Source organism: Oncorhynchus keta, chromosome 30 (assembly GCF_023373465.1).
Source record: "Oncorhynchus keta strain PuntledgeMale-10-30-2019 chromosome 30, Oket_V2, whole genome shotgun sequence".
Taxonomy (NCBI): domain Eukaryota; kingdom Metazoa; phylum Chordata; class Actinopteri; order Salmoniformes; family Salmonidae; genus Oncorhynchus; species Oncorhynchus keta.
Window position 1 is genome coordinate 55,620,796 of NC_068450.1, and position 14,637 is coordinate 55,635,432.

The window sequence follows — 14,637 nt, forward strand, 5'->3', positions numbered from 1 at the left end:
TGTGCAGAGAGTGGAAGAACTGTCACTCACCACTACTTCGGGTTAGGAGCATTTGTCTTGATATGGCAAATCATTGGTTGGACCACCACCATCCATTCAGCCTATTGAGTCCTAGACACTTTCTAAAGAGGCAATATTATCTATCTCCTATTCATGTGTCCGTAACTCATGTTTATGGTGATGGGCTAGTGGCACTCAATGATTCCCTCAACCTCCTCATGATGGTGGACATAAATATAATGGGGGACGTTTTACGAGGCGACACTACCACCAAAAAGGCTCCAGCCCTTCAGGTGAATGAGCGTAGCTTCTCTTCGGGGCCAATTGTCCACAGTGTCAACCCGGTCAATGGCTGGCCATTGTGTGTGTGTGGCTGGCGGCCGCAGTGGCAGTGGTCACCAGGGCCTAGGGGTCATTGTATAGGATAGATAGATAGATAGGGGTCAGTGGGCTATCAAGCTGTGCTCTAACCCCCATCTGGTCCCAGCAGCTGGTCAGCATACTGAGGGTTTGGTGGTTTGTTGGTTGGACGTTGGTTGTAGGAGAACTGGGTCGGTAGGCTACTGTAGCATGGTACAAGAACATTATTTCTCCTTGGGTCACCACTCACCACCACCATCAGATGAGTTATCTGTATCTATATTGTAGTAATCCATGCTGTTGTGGCAGTCAATTAGCTTTGATTCTAATCATCATGCCTGCAGTGTATTTAAAAAATAATCTTACCATGCACTTTATAGGCTACATACAGGGAGGACGTTTCTGCCTTCCGTCCCTCCCCAGACCTTTGAGGTAAAGCAGTATTGGTGAGTATTACAGTGAGTCAGGGTGACTCTTGGCTGAGATTAGTCAGGTGAATTAGTCTCCTCCTGAGGCAGAACAGTTAGTGGGAGACAGGCTGCGTGCCAAATGACACCCTATTCCCCTGTATAGTGCTTTACTTTTGACTAGAACCCTATGAGCCCTGGTCAAATGTAATTCACTATATAGGGATACGTTTGCCATTTGGGTGGCAGACTCAACAACAGGGAGACTCGTCGCTGAGTTGAGTTAGCTGAATTGGTGCATTATTATTGACCTAGTTCTCCATTGCTCCCCTCTCGTGGCTCCAGACAGAATAAGAGGAGCTTGGGAAGCATTCCCTTAAAGTCTCAGGATACATTTCTGCTAAATGAGCCTGTATGTGTGAACGCTCAGGGTAAATCTACTCTGAAATGGCTTTGACAGGTGAACGCTCAGGGTAAATCTACTCTGAAATGGCTTTGACAGGTGAACGCTCAGGGTAAATCTACTCTGAAATGGCTTTGACAGGTGAACGCTCAGGGTAAATCTACTCTGAAATGGCTTTGACAGGTGAACGCTCAGAGTAAATCTTCTCTGAAAGGGCTTTGACAGTGAAAGCTCTCGCGTTTTAGTTTTGGGAAGTCAGAGTGGGTGTATTGCCGATAGAGAGGGTGAAGGAGTACATGCATCAACTGTATCAGTGTTAAAAAGGCAGTTGTGGTCTTCCAGGGTGTGTTTTCATTGTTCCATCAAGCATCTCTATGTGTAAAATCTTTAAAAACTATCTATGAAGTATCATGCTAGCAATAATGTTGGATGCATTTATGTGCGTTCATCAGGTCTGCACAGTACAGTATTATGTGTTTACAATGGGAAAATATAATCAATTTTCAGTTGGTTCTTTCCTTTGGTTATCAATATTCGAAACCATTCATCAAAGTACATAACTATTCATGTTCAAAGTTTGAGATGCGATGGATGCCCTCTAGTCAGTTCTATTGAATGAATAGCAAAAGTCATTGCAAATGAATTGCTGGTCATTGGACATGTGACCTGTAAGGGGACAATGCAGAAGGCTCTTGTTCTCTCTGCATTATGTGATGTGGAGTGAATGAATAGCTCTTGTAAGGTAATGCTTTCAGTGTGGAGGGCGCCCCATTGTGTGCCTCGGAGAGTGAGCTGATTTAACTTGAATCCCTCTAGTCGGTCTAAAGAATGGCCCTATGGTAAAGGTTTTCCCAAGGGTGGGGGCACCCCTAGATAAAGAGGGGGAGCCAAGTAAACAAATAATAATGACAGAACTGTGTTTGTTATCGTAGGAGAAAATAGCTGGCCTAACCGAAGGAAGATGGACTCTCCCCGTTTGACATCTTCCCACAGTCGCCGAAGTATCGCTCGCCAATCCCGGAGATCAGAGGTCGAAAGATGAGGACATCTTGAAAAAGAGAAAACAACACAAATAAATGAAATGTAGGGTAAATCTGTTTTAAATCCATTGTGTGACAGCGGAGAAGATGGTGACATCACTATGCCAAATGATACACGCTTGTTTTATATCCGACTGACCATTGACTTGTCTTCCTTATTTGGGCTGGGATCGCCTTTAGGGGGTTAGCGCCTTGGCTTAGCGCTAACGCTCCCAGGCATCTGTCGAACCCCAAGACGAGAGAGTTTTCATGTGTGATGATGTCACCCCAGTCTGAGTCTTAATGCGAACCAGAAGTTATGTCGAATTCCTTCGGAGTCTGTTCCATCTGGAAGCAATGAAACAAAGATGGCGACTAAAAATAGAGGCCCACTTGAGATAATGATAAAAAGAGATTTATTGCTTACAGTGTAATAAGCATACAGTACATCTTCAAATTCCATACCTGACTGTAAATAATGAAGGCCTCTTAAAAATAATGGTACAAATTTGCTTAACCCTGTAGCCCGTTACACTCATACCTGTATATGGGTTGAAAATGACAGATTTTGGACACTGATAAGTGCCTAAATTGGAACGCAGTGGCTGTACAGTAGCATGCTATACATGATGTCAGAGCTCTGGGTCTCCTCTTCACAGATCTGTGTGGGTTTTGATGACAGCCGTTCTGAACTTGAGCACCGCGTGTGACAAGAAGTTACCCCCATCCTTAATGGTAATTGGGCAACATGAGCTCCTTTTTGGTTGTCTGAGTGGGGGAAATACTGTAACTGATGAGGACTCGATGTATTTTGAAAGATGAGACGTTGAGGATTATAATAAATGCCACGTTGATGTCAAACAAGCAAGTCAAACACCCGTGAATCCAATGTGCTTTTCACAATTCCACACCGTAAAAACCATATAATACACAGTGTCAACGTTTAGGATCACTATGTTTGATGACAAGATGACATGGTGTCGTACCCTGGGTTGTCCTGTACAGAATGAGCCTGTGTTTTCTGTGTTGTGAAGAATTTGCCGCAGACCGCGCATCTGAGTGCACTCATGACTCCATTCGAAGCGCATCCAAATTACGATCAGCTCCTCTCGAAGCTTTCCACTGTAAGATCGCATTTTATAATTTAGCTAGTCGTGTTGGCAACATAACACCTGACCCAGATCGGGATTTATAATGGACAATTTTGGGGATTGCGTAAACAACAGCATTGTGTAAAGGCAGGATGCAGGGCCGTGTTCCAAACAAAATAACTACAAGAAGCACTTTATAGTTGAAGACTCTTCTTTGAGTCATAAAAGTGAATCGAAATGTCTTAGGAACGGTACACACTTTGGAGAGGTTCGTGGCCACTTGGAAACACCAGTTAGACCTCTCACTCAAACCCGTGTCATTTTTGTTGTTGTCATATGTTGCACATGTCGCTGAATATATCCAGAGGATTTTCTTGTGTCAGGTGAACAGTTTTGTCCTCGCCTTTAGTCTAATCATTTCCCCAGAAACTCCAAACGGTTCCCATTTAATTGCTGCCATGGCTGTCCATGTGCTTTCCATATTTCTTCTGTAAGACACATTTCATTTAGCCTTATCCGTATAGGCCAATTCCCACAAGTGTAAAGGGTTAAGTTATTTATGAAAGTTGACTCATTTTGAAAACACCTTTGGACTGCGTGCTATTATCGGCATTAATCCATCTTTCGATTTGACCTAAAATCTCACTCGCACTTTATATACAATTTCTAAATCCTCTCCACAGAAAAGAGAAAGTGAAAATAGGCCAACATTACAATAACACACTTTCATAGTAAGGATAATTAGCGGGATAACGGTACGTCATATACCTTTCAGCATTTCGTGCTGCTCAGATATTAGGCTTTTATTCCCCTTAATCCCCCCAAATCACTTGACTGTGTGTCACTGTGTGCTCAGCAGACACACCGAGTAGCCTGTGTGCCCAGAAACCTACTAGAAACACATGACACGGATCCCATTAAAGTGGCTGAAGAGAGAGAGAGAGAGAGAGAGAGAGAAAGGAAATTGCCTATTGAGAAGGCTCTTGTTGACTGACAGTCATCACTTAGAGACTAATGGGCTCATTTTGCATACATATGGTATGGCTTCAAAGAAGACATATAACAAATGTCCAGACTTCCAGGGACTTCCAGGGACTTCCATGGACTTCCAGGGACTTCCAAGGACTTCCATGGACTTCCAAGGACTTCCAGGGACTTCCAAGGACTTCCATGGACTTCCAGGGACTTCCAGGGACTTCCAAGGACTTCCAGGGACTTCCAGGGACTTCCAGGGACTTCCATGGACTTCCAGGGACTTCCAAGGACTTCCATGGACTTCCAAGGACTTCCAGGGACTTCCAAGGACTTCCATGGACTTCCATGGACTTCCAGGGACTTTCAAGGACTTCCATGGACTTCCAAGGACTTCCAGGGACCTCCAGGGACTTCCATGGACTTCCAGGGACTTCCAAGGACTTCCATGGACGCTGCACATATAAAAACGGAGGTTGGTTTACTTCATCCTCATACGGTGTCTATCTGCATCACAAGATTAACACTAACATAGTATGTTAACACTTTTAGGTTAGAGTGCAAAGCTCACTGATACATACAGTGTCAATTTGATGTTCTGTTTAGCTGTGGAATATTGGATATTGCGGTTTGAAGGCTGAAGGCTATATGCTGTAGGCATAACATTATGTTCAGATACACCTTTTCCTCCCTACTGTAATATATGACAGGAAATCGCCCTCTGCACCGTATCTGCATGAAAGCAATCTAAGACCCGAGGGAGGTCAAAAGTTACGACAACCAATCATTGCTCATACTTCTTGTTCCTGTTTCAAAATACCTTTATACACACTACACAGGCAGGCACACACACACACACACACACACACACACACACACACACACACACACACACACACACACACACACACACACACACACACACACACACACACACACACACACACACACACACACACACACACACACACACACACACACACACACACACCGGCAAAATAGGAAACCTATCGGTTGTCTATCACTGTCACTTAAAATGGAAATATGGCTTGTGATGAGGATGAGAGGCGGCAGGGGGAATGACAGAGGTGCAAACAAACAGTGTTCCCGTTGTCACATTACCATTCTGTCAGGCTTCAGCATTCCTGCTCCCTGCTCCCCGGCAACAGGGAATCTCCCTGGCATTCAGGACCATTCCAGTGGGAGAAGAGATTTGGAAATCAGGCAGAAGCAGATCCTAACCTTCCAGCTCCAGCTTTTCCGAGGAATGTTTTGCCTGCCTTCCTCGACATCTGCCTAACACATGGGTCAACCTAGAGAGAGCGGGTGCATCCAAAATGGCACCCTATTCCCTATAGAGTGCACTACTTTTGACCAGATCTCTATGGCACCCTATGGCACTACTTTTGACCAGGACCCTGTTCAAAAGTAGTGCACTATATAGGGAATAGGGTGTCAATTGAGACACAACCAGACTAATCAATAAATCACCCAGCAGATTAAACAGAGAAAATATACTGTAATAAACCTGAGGCTGTGGGGCTTATTACATTGATAATACTGCAAGACAGGTCAAATGGTGGAGAAATATATATTTATATGTATGGAGAAAAATATATCTAACAAAACATACTCTCGGGGGTCGGGAATTTGCGTTGACGAGACGTTAGCTATATTTCAATGTGCTCATTTGTTATACTGTGAATGTGCTCTCAAGTCTGGCTTCTCTCCATTCGTTGCTCCCAGAACGTCGGCAGCGAAGACTATAATAAGCATTGGCTTGGAGTTTGCTGTTTTACTGGTGTCAGGCTAGGTGAGGCGGTCATAAAACAAGTCACTAACTTCATGTGTCTGGGGAGGATTCCTTGTTGTTGTTAAGTTTTCTGGGTGAGAACAAAAATATCTCACTAAGCCGACTCACTCGGGGATAACACTAGCCTAGCCGGCTTAGACCTTTCTAGCGCTTTCAGCACCGTTCACTGGCCAAAACAGTGAGCCAGAACGACAAACCCTTAATTGACAAGGTGTGAATTTAACTGATACACAATACACAATGATACGCATATACAGTATGTGCAGCATCAATAAGGTGAGAGGCAATATAGAGTGAATGGCTGCTGTTTGAGCAAAGCGAACACTGACTGAAAGTGAATATCGCTTGCTGAATGTGCCTAATGTGTCTAATTTCCCATGAAGCTAAGGGGTAGCCAGGCCACCTGATCGCTGCGGCTTTCGTTAATATGTTGGCAGAGCCAATTGTGCATGGCTAGGCTAGGTGTGGTGCCTGCCTGTCAAAGCCTGCACAAAAAGAAGCTGAGATTCCCTCCGGTGGATCAACATCTGGTTCTCTCTCTCTCTCTCTCACTCTCTCACTCACTCACTCACTCACTCACTCACTCACTCACTCACTCACTCACTCACTCACTCACTCACTCTCTTCTCTCACTTACCTGTACTCACAAACTCTGCTTATGCTCACTGTGTGTTTCTTTCTTTCACTCTCCTTCTCTATCTCTCTCTTTCTCTGTCTCTCTATCTCTATTTCTCTGGCAATCCTCAGCCTGTAAAGTCAGGCCACAGATCTGTCGGACTCCTTTAATTAGGCGTCCCGTTAGCGGGACAACTTCTGGTGAAGCTGGAGGGCCCGCAATTCAAATAAATCATCTTAACAAGTCTTATATCGGTTAAAAGCCTAAATTCTTGTTATCTAACTGCACTGTCCGATTCACAGTAGGCTTTACAGCGAAAGCATGCCATGAGATTCTTTTAGGACAGCGCCTCGCGTTAAAAATATTTTCCCACCGGCACAGGTTTCATAAATTCACAAATAGCCATTAAATGTTCACTTACTTTTTGAAAATCTTCCTCTGATTTGTCATCCAACAGGTCCTAGCTACAACATGTAGTGTCGTTTTGTTAGATAAAATACGTCTTTATATCCCAAAAAGTCTGTTTAGTTGACGCCATTGATTTGAGTAATCCACTCGTTCAACATGCAGAGAAAGGAATCCAAAAAGCTACCGCTAAACTTTGTTAAAACCAGTTGCGACAAGCAAACCCGTATCCGGGAGCGTAATCATAGCCTCAAATGCATTAGCATAACGCAACGGACATAAATACCCCTAGAAACTTTTCCTATTCATGAAAATCGCAAATTAAATGAAATAAATATATTCAAACACAAGCTTAGCCTTTTTTTAACAACACTGTCATCTCAGATTTTCAAAACATGCGTTACAGCCAACGCTAGACAAGCATTTGTGTAAGTTTATCATGGCATAATGCTAATAATGCTGGCAGCAGGCAACATTTTCACGAAAATAAGAAAAGCAACCAAATGAAATCATTTACCTTTGAAGAACTTCAGATGCTTTCCCTCAGGAGACTCCCAGTTAGATAGCAAATGTTCCTTTTTTCCAAAAATATTATTTTTGTAGGCGAAAAAGCTCCCGTTTCTTCACCATGCTTGGCTGAGAAATCGACCGAAAAATGCTACAACTATAACGTCAAACTTTTTTCAAAATTAGCTACATAATATCGACAGAAACACGACAAACGTTGTTTAGGATCCATCCTCAAGGTGTTTTTAACAAATATATTCGATAATATATCCGTCGAGGCAGTTGGTTTCTCATAAGAAGCGATTGGAAAAATGGCTACCTCAGTATTTTACGCAAGGTTTTCTGCGGGACACACCATGTGACCACATGCCATATATGGTCCCTTACAGCCATTCTTCAAGGGAAATGCCTAAAAATATGTCACAATGCTGTAGACACCTTGGGGAAAACGTGGAAAATGTAAGCTCATTCGTAGCTCATTCACAGCCATATAAGGAGTCATTGGCATGAGGCGGTTTAAAAAAATGTGGCACTTCCTGGTTGGATTTTTATCTGTGTTTCACCTGTAACATCAGTTCTGTGGCACTCACAGACAATATCTTTGCAGTTTTGAAAACGTCAGTGTCTTCTTTCCAAATCTGTCAATTATATGCATAGTCGACCATCTTTTCATGACAAAATATCTTGTTTAAAACAGGAACGTTTTTCATCCAAAAATTAAAATAGCGCCCCCTAAATCCAACTGGTTAAAACAAGTCAAAATACGTTTCTATATAATCCTCAGATACCCTACAATGTAATTAAACTATAATATTTCATACGGAAAAAAGTATGTTCAATATGAAAACGATCTTAGCAGGTGTGTGTCCTCTTCGTCACACAGGCATACACAAATTTCCAAGTCTGTGTCCCAGTACTAAAACTCATTATTCTTCCTCGTATTGGAAGAAACAAGCCTGAAACCTTGAACAACGACTACTGACATAGGAATTGCATACTGGGAGCTCGATTGAATGATTTTCCTATACGTTCCATTGGAAGAGCATGGGCTCTCAAATAGTTTTTTTTCCCGGTTGGTTTTTCTTTGGATTTTCTCCTACCATATCTATTGTGTTATAGTCTCTTACATTATGTTAACAATTCTACAGACTTCAAAGTGTTGTCTTTCCAATGGTACCAATTATATGCATATCCTGGCTTCAGGGCCTGAGCAACAGGCAGTTTACTTTGGACACATCAGTTAGGTGAAAATTGAGAAAAATATACCCTTTTTAAATGAATGGCATGGTCCTAAACATCAATTTGGCTTATGAATTCAGTGTGTATTTTCATATTTCACTACCTGCCTTTATATAACTTTTTAATATGAATTGAACATATATTAAAAATGTCAAAATAAATATTAGAATTTCTAATAGACCCGTTCTTTAGGTGTTCTACCCTCCACACATGTTTTCTGAGATACTGTCAAACAGAGGCTCTATGTTTAGTTCCCAAATGACATACAGTAGTAGTTGCATATGCTTCGTCTCTACACAGGTTGTACTATGGGGTGTTATGGAGTGGGCATGTCAGGTTGGATTTATTCAATTTTTCAGTTTTCTTGAGTATGATTTGCTTGAGGAACAGGCTTGGCTACTGTTCCGCCACATACTGCACAGGAATGAATGACCCACTCTTTGACTAGCCAACTGAGCGTAGGAGGAGAGAGGAGACAGGGGCTATTTAAGTGTTGAATATATCTTAATGTTTGGAAAGATAATCTGACAGATTCGGATTCCTGGCGGCCCGGGGAGGTGTTGATGTCCCTCTGGTGTGTGTGTGTGTGTGTGTGTGTGTGTGTGTGTGTGTGTGTGTGTGTGTGTGTGTGTGTGTGTGTGTGTGTGTGTGTGTGTGTGTGTGTGTGTGTGCGTGCGTGCGTGCGTGCGTGCGCTGGGACTAGGACAGGTAATGTGCTGTAAGAGGACATCAGATAACTGAAACCCACCCTAGAGGATGAACAGGCTTTCTTTGTGTCATCAGGTAATCCATATTCCCAAATCTGTCCCCGTTTGCATGTGGTATGCAAGGGATGAATTTAGCATTGGAGGCTTTGTCTACCTGGTTTAGCCTGTTCCATCTTTTACACGGATGGCGTTTGAAACCACCATGTTTTCTGCAGTTTTTCGATATGGTTTTAGAGTGTATAGAAATGTATGTTGCTCTCTGATTGTTTTTAGCCCTTTTATTAAAGTGTTTTTATTTGAATGGTTGCTCTCAGTGTGAAGTACTTTGAGTTACGTCTGCAAATGAAAAGAGCTCTACAAATGTCATGTATTATTATTGTTACTCTAGTAACAACTGCTGCAATCTGAAGAAAGCATTTGGCTTCATACTGGTGGCGTATTGGTTTCTGACGCCAAGGCCTACAAACCAGATCACTCAGCTCTCCATGGCTTCTCATAGCAAATCACATGTAATCACCATAGTAGCCCCTTGATAACATAGCCTTCATCAGGCTGTTGTTATCTAATCTATCACAGTCTCGGGAGGTGGGAGTTTGATGGGCAGGATTGATATGGTGACATGAAGTCATTTTGACCTGAATAATGACTCCGAGGGAAAGATCATCAGTGCTGTGCTACAGATAAGCCGCTGATAACATTAATTGATTCAAGCCAAGGCTGAGGACGGATACAAATGAGCAGTTTCAATATCTGTGTAACCGCCCGTCTGATGCCTAACTTTGCCTGAGACATAAAGACTTGCGTTCGCTCTCCGGGTCAGTGCCTAGGCTTTAGCGCAGAGGGCTGTCATAGACATGAGGTGCGCGAGAGGTAGTCTTCTCAGCCATATGAGCTCTAACGTGTCGACACCCAGGGAAGTTTGTAATATCATTCATTCCCAACTAGCCATAAACATTTCCTCAGAAAGAAGTGTTACGTTCTATAGTCATAACCTTTGACTGTCATAAGCCAGTCGGGAATTCCACATTCCATCTCCCCTCGAACACCTCACACAGAGCAGATTTCCAGTTGGCTAAAATGGGTCCCTAGGCCACTCTGCCATGTCATCGAGTCTCGGCCTGCCTTATGGCCAGAGAGGAGGGGGCTGGCGGTTGGGGTTGAGATAGATCCTGACCTTGGCTTTGACTGGTCTGACAGGTCTCACTCCCAGAGGCCACTAGGCAGCTTCAAGCTTTCTTATCTCTCTCACTCGCCTGCTGCCTGGGTCTCAGATCTACAGCCCTGCTGAGGTGAGGTTGGGAGGAAATCACATTATAGATAGGTAGGACTTTAAAGAAAGCCTGAAACACATACTGACCCTATATTGCAACTGGGTCAGGGCTGTATCTGCGTTTGGGTTTTTCTCAGCCAAGACCTAAAGGAACTCGTATGTTGACAGGGATATGATCCCATCCATTACAGCCTTTCAGTATGTGTGGATCTGCCAGAGAGAGAGCCGAGAGGGAGAGAGGGAGGGAGAGACGCTCTCATGGATGAATAATGAATCTAATGTTTTATTACTGAAATTCTTGGACCATTTATTTTAAACACATTTGCGCGTGGGTGCGCATACGTGCACGTGAGCATGTGTGTCTGGCGTAAAGCAAAGCTATTTTGGCCGAGTTTCCGAGTGCCGTAGCAGTGGGGGACAAAGCTCATTTTAAAATGTCCTAAAGATTAGGAGGCACATGATCGGTTGGAGGACTGCAGGATATGGGCCTCACAGCATGCCCAGTGGGGGAAGCCCTCTCTCTCAACAGCTCTAGCCTTCTTATCAACCCCTCTCACATACAGAGTAAACAGGAACTGAGGGTTGGCTGCCATAGGCTGCCATAGACCAGAAACATGAACAAACGCACAAAAGAAACTACAGTATGTATGTGTATGCCTACGCCAGCCAACTCCAGCTCAACAAATCCCAGTGCTCTGTTTCTCCCCTTGACTCCTACACTGAAGTTGAAATTGGATTCAGAATTTGGATGCTGGTTCATTTGTTGTCTTGTGTCCATCCTACAAAGAGAACCAGAGGACAGGACTGTATATGGTGAAATAAGCAACATTTGCAGATATTTGCATTGGATAGCCAGTTCACAATCGATCCCCATCATCGCTAACTTACTCTGAGACATTTTATCTCCTGTTTGTGAGCTCGTATGACTTTTAGACCGCCTATAAACAACTTCCTTTGGTTTCTTGCCATGTAGGATTTGGTATCCATGGGATCGTCGCGAATGAGCCTCACAAGACTGTTGACAAGAGGGTTGTATAGATAGAGAAGGTATAGTCTGGTCACTGCTGCGGAGGAGTTTGAGGAGTTTGCAGGCCGCACCGGGCACGGTTTTTACAACCTCCCAATGATTTAGCAATGTTTTCTGTAAAGGTGATATTCGGTCCTTATGAGCTTTAGTGCTATTTAGACACTTCAACCACCTCAAGGAATTATTTGGTCTGTATCGCACTCCAAGTGTACTTTGCGAAATATGCGTTCGATAAAGTTTGAGGCAAAGGTCCATAATTTTCCTCTCTCCCAATGTAGGCGCTGGCGCCCGTGGGAACCCTGCAGCTTTCGCACACAGTAAAAATGTCAGGAGTAATGCCCCACCAAAGACGTAATGTAATACACGGCAGCGTGCTCCACATAACATATACGAGTCAGGCCTTCAATCTTCGGTTTAAATACCCTCCATTTGACATTACGACAGACCATTGCACATTCTTTGCATGCCTTCACGTATGAGGAGGAGTACGCCAGAACCCTATCATTAGTAGAGGCTTCCGCGATGACAACAGAGACTTAGCTAGCTGCGCTTAACGTTTGATGTAGGGTGTACATCTTTTTGTGACATGGCACTCTGGTGATGGGTAGATCTCTCTGAGAGACAGGGAAAAACATTACCGGGCTGAATCCTAACTTGAGATCTGCTTTAACGTGGACTTTTGCTTAAATCACTAGGGATCTCAAGTTGGGATTTGGATCTGTGAGACTATGTGGCTAGTGGTCTCTAACAACAGATATTCCTCTGTATGACAACTTCTTTCCGTTCTAAGTTTATAGAGCTAGATGCACTATAGTTGATGTTTAGCTACTTTTGTTAACTAAGCCTGCACGCAAACTTTGGACTCTACTCAGATGATTCTCCCATGTTCCTATCCTATCCCTCTGATACTGTAAGACACCCCCGAGTTGCTTAACCCGGAAGCCAGCCGCACCAATGTGTTGGAGGAAACACCGTACAACTGGTGACCATGTCAGCGTGCACTGAGCCCGGCCCGCCACAGGAGTCGCTAGAGTGCAATGGGACAAGGACATCCCGGGCCGGCCAAACCCTCCCCCTCCGTCGCCTCATGGGTGTCCCGGTCGCAGCTGGATGCGACAGAGCCTGGGATCGAACCCAAAACCGTAGTGACGCTTCAAGCACTGAAGTGCCTTAGACCGTTGTGTCACTCGGGAGGCCTCTGGCAACTTAATTTGGTCCTAATGGCACACAGTGGGTTTAGTGTGACTGGCATCTCTGCTGGGTGTAGTGGCACCTTATGGCTTCCAGATGGCCTTGGGGACACCACTGATAAACAGCACCAACAATTATTCCGTTCAGATATGAGGACAAGGAAGTACATGTAGGTGCGTTTAACAGCAAATGTTGAAGAAAGTGAAAAATAAGATGATTTCATCTGGTTATTTGGATATCCTTTCTTATGAATGACAAAACGCATCATCACCTGGTCATCGCCATGTTCTTCTGGCCTCTGTCCGTGCCCTTGATGATCATTGGTCACCTAGTATGCCCTTGACTGGCGACTTTGGCTGGAGGTTTGGGCTTGTGCCATCTTCAGTTGGCATGGGGACATACTGGAGACAGTGGGCAACTGCAGTGGCTAGCCTCAGGTCAGTCCTGTGTGATAATTGCCCTGGTGCCAGCCATACGGTTGCCTTCTGAGAAGAAAGCTCTTCCGGCAATAAAGGTTTCTCTAATATATGCCATTTAGCAGACGCTTTTATCCAAAGCGACTTACAGTCATGTGTGCATACATTCTACGTATGGGTGGTCCCGGGGATTGAACCCACTACCCTGGCGTTACAAGCGCCATGCTCTACCAACTGAGCTACAGCTTGAGAAAGAACATTAGTGTTCCACAATGTAGGCTATACCATTATAATGTATACTGTCTGTACCATCATATTTTACGTGTTCTAGATACACACAGTGTCTCCAGCATGAAAAATATGCTCTAAACGATACGCAGCTGGGTCATCTCTCAGAGGAATTCCCCATGATTCAATTATACGTGAACAGCACACGACAGAGGTCTAAAAATCAATGGAGGGGGCATCTGTGGCCGTGAGATAACGCTTCACCCAAGAGAGGCGTCACCAATACCAATAATTAATTCAAGCTAGCCACAATCACTACCGAAGGATAAATAAGTCGCTATTGGATGTTCGTATGTAGCCAACCACTGACACAGTCACCATCGGCTTCTCCAAAGAACAGCTGGGTGGAATATTATGGCTAGGTGGCCTAGTTCTTCCACAATAATGTCTTATACTCACTATACAGGCATGGCATAGATGAGCACATCATTAGGGCAAAGTGTCAAATAAGCTGAACATCTGTTTTTCCATACTGTTCCCGGGTCTCTGCTCATTTGGGCCATGCTGTAATTCAATAGCACACTTTGGGAGTGTGTGTGTGTGGAGTAAGTGTGTGTGAAGGTATTCCCTCTTGACACTACACAGCTGGCCGCCTGCACTCAGGGTCAGCCAGGCGAAGTTACCCAGCGGTGCTTCTGGAGTTACACTCTTCCCTAACTCCCTGAATACGAACACCCCAAAGAGCATGAATGAATCACATCTTCTTTGAAACACAGTCCAGTTCTGCCTCAGTGTTCCTCTTCACACTTGGAAGAGGAGTGTTTGGAAACAAGGCACCGGCTGGAAAAAGACACATATACGCACTATGGCTTTGGTCTGTTTTTTCATACTCCGTGTAGGCTTCTGTATGGTCTTGTGTCCGTTTTTGTGTGTGTGTGTGGGGGGAAATCTCCATTGAAAGAGTAT

General features: G+C 44.1%; 1 protein-coding gene across 1 annotated transcript in view; it reads left to right on the plus strand.

The window, feature by feature from the left end:
- The window catches only part of LOC118363170 (nck-associated protein 5-like), a 173,191-nt gene that overhangs the window by 34,603 nt on the left and 123,951 nt on the right, over window positions 1-14,637 (plus strand).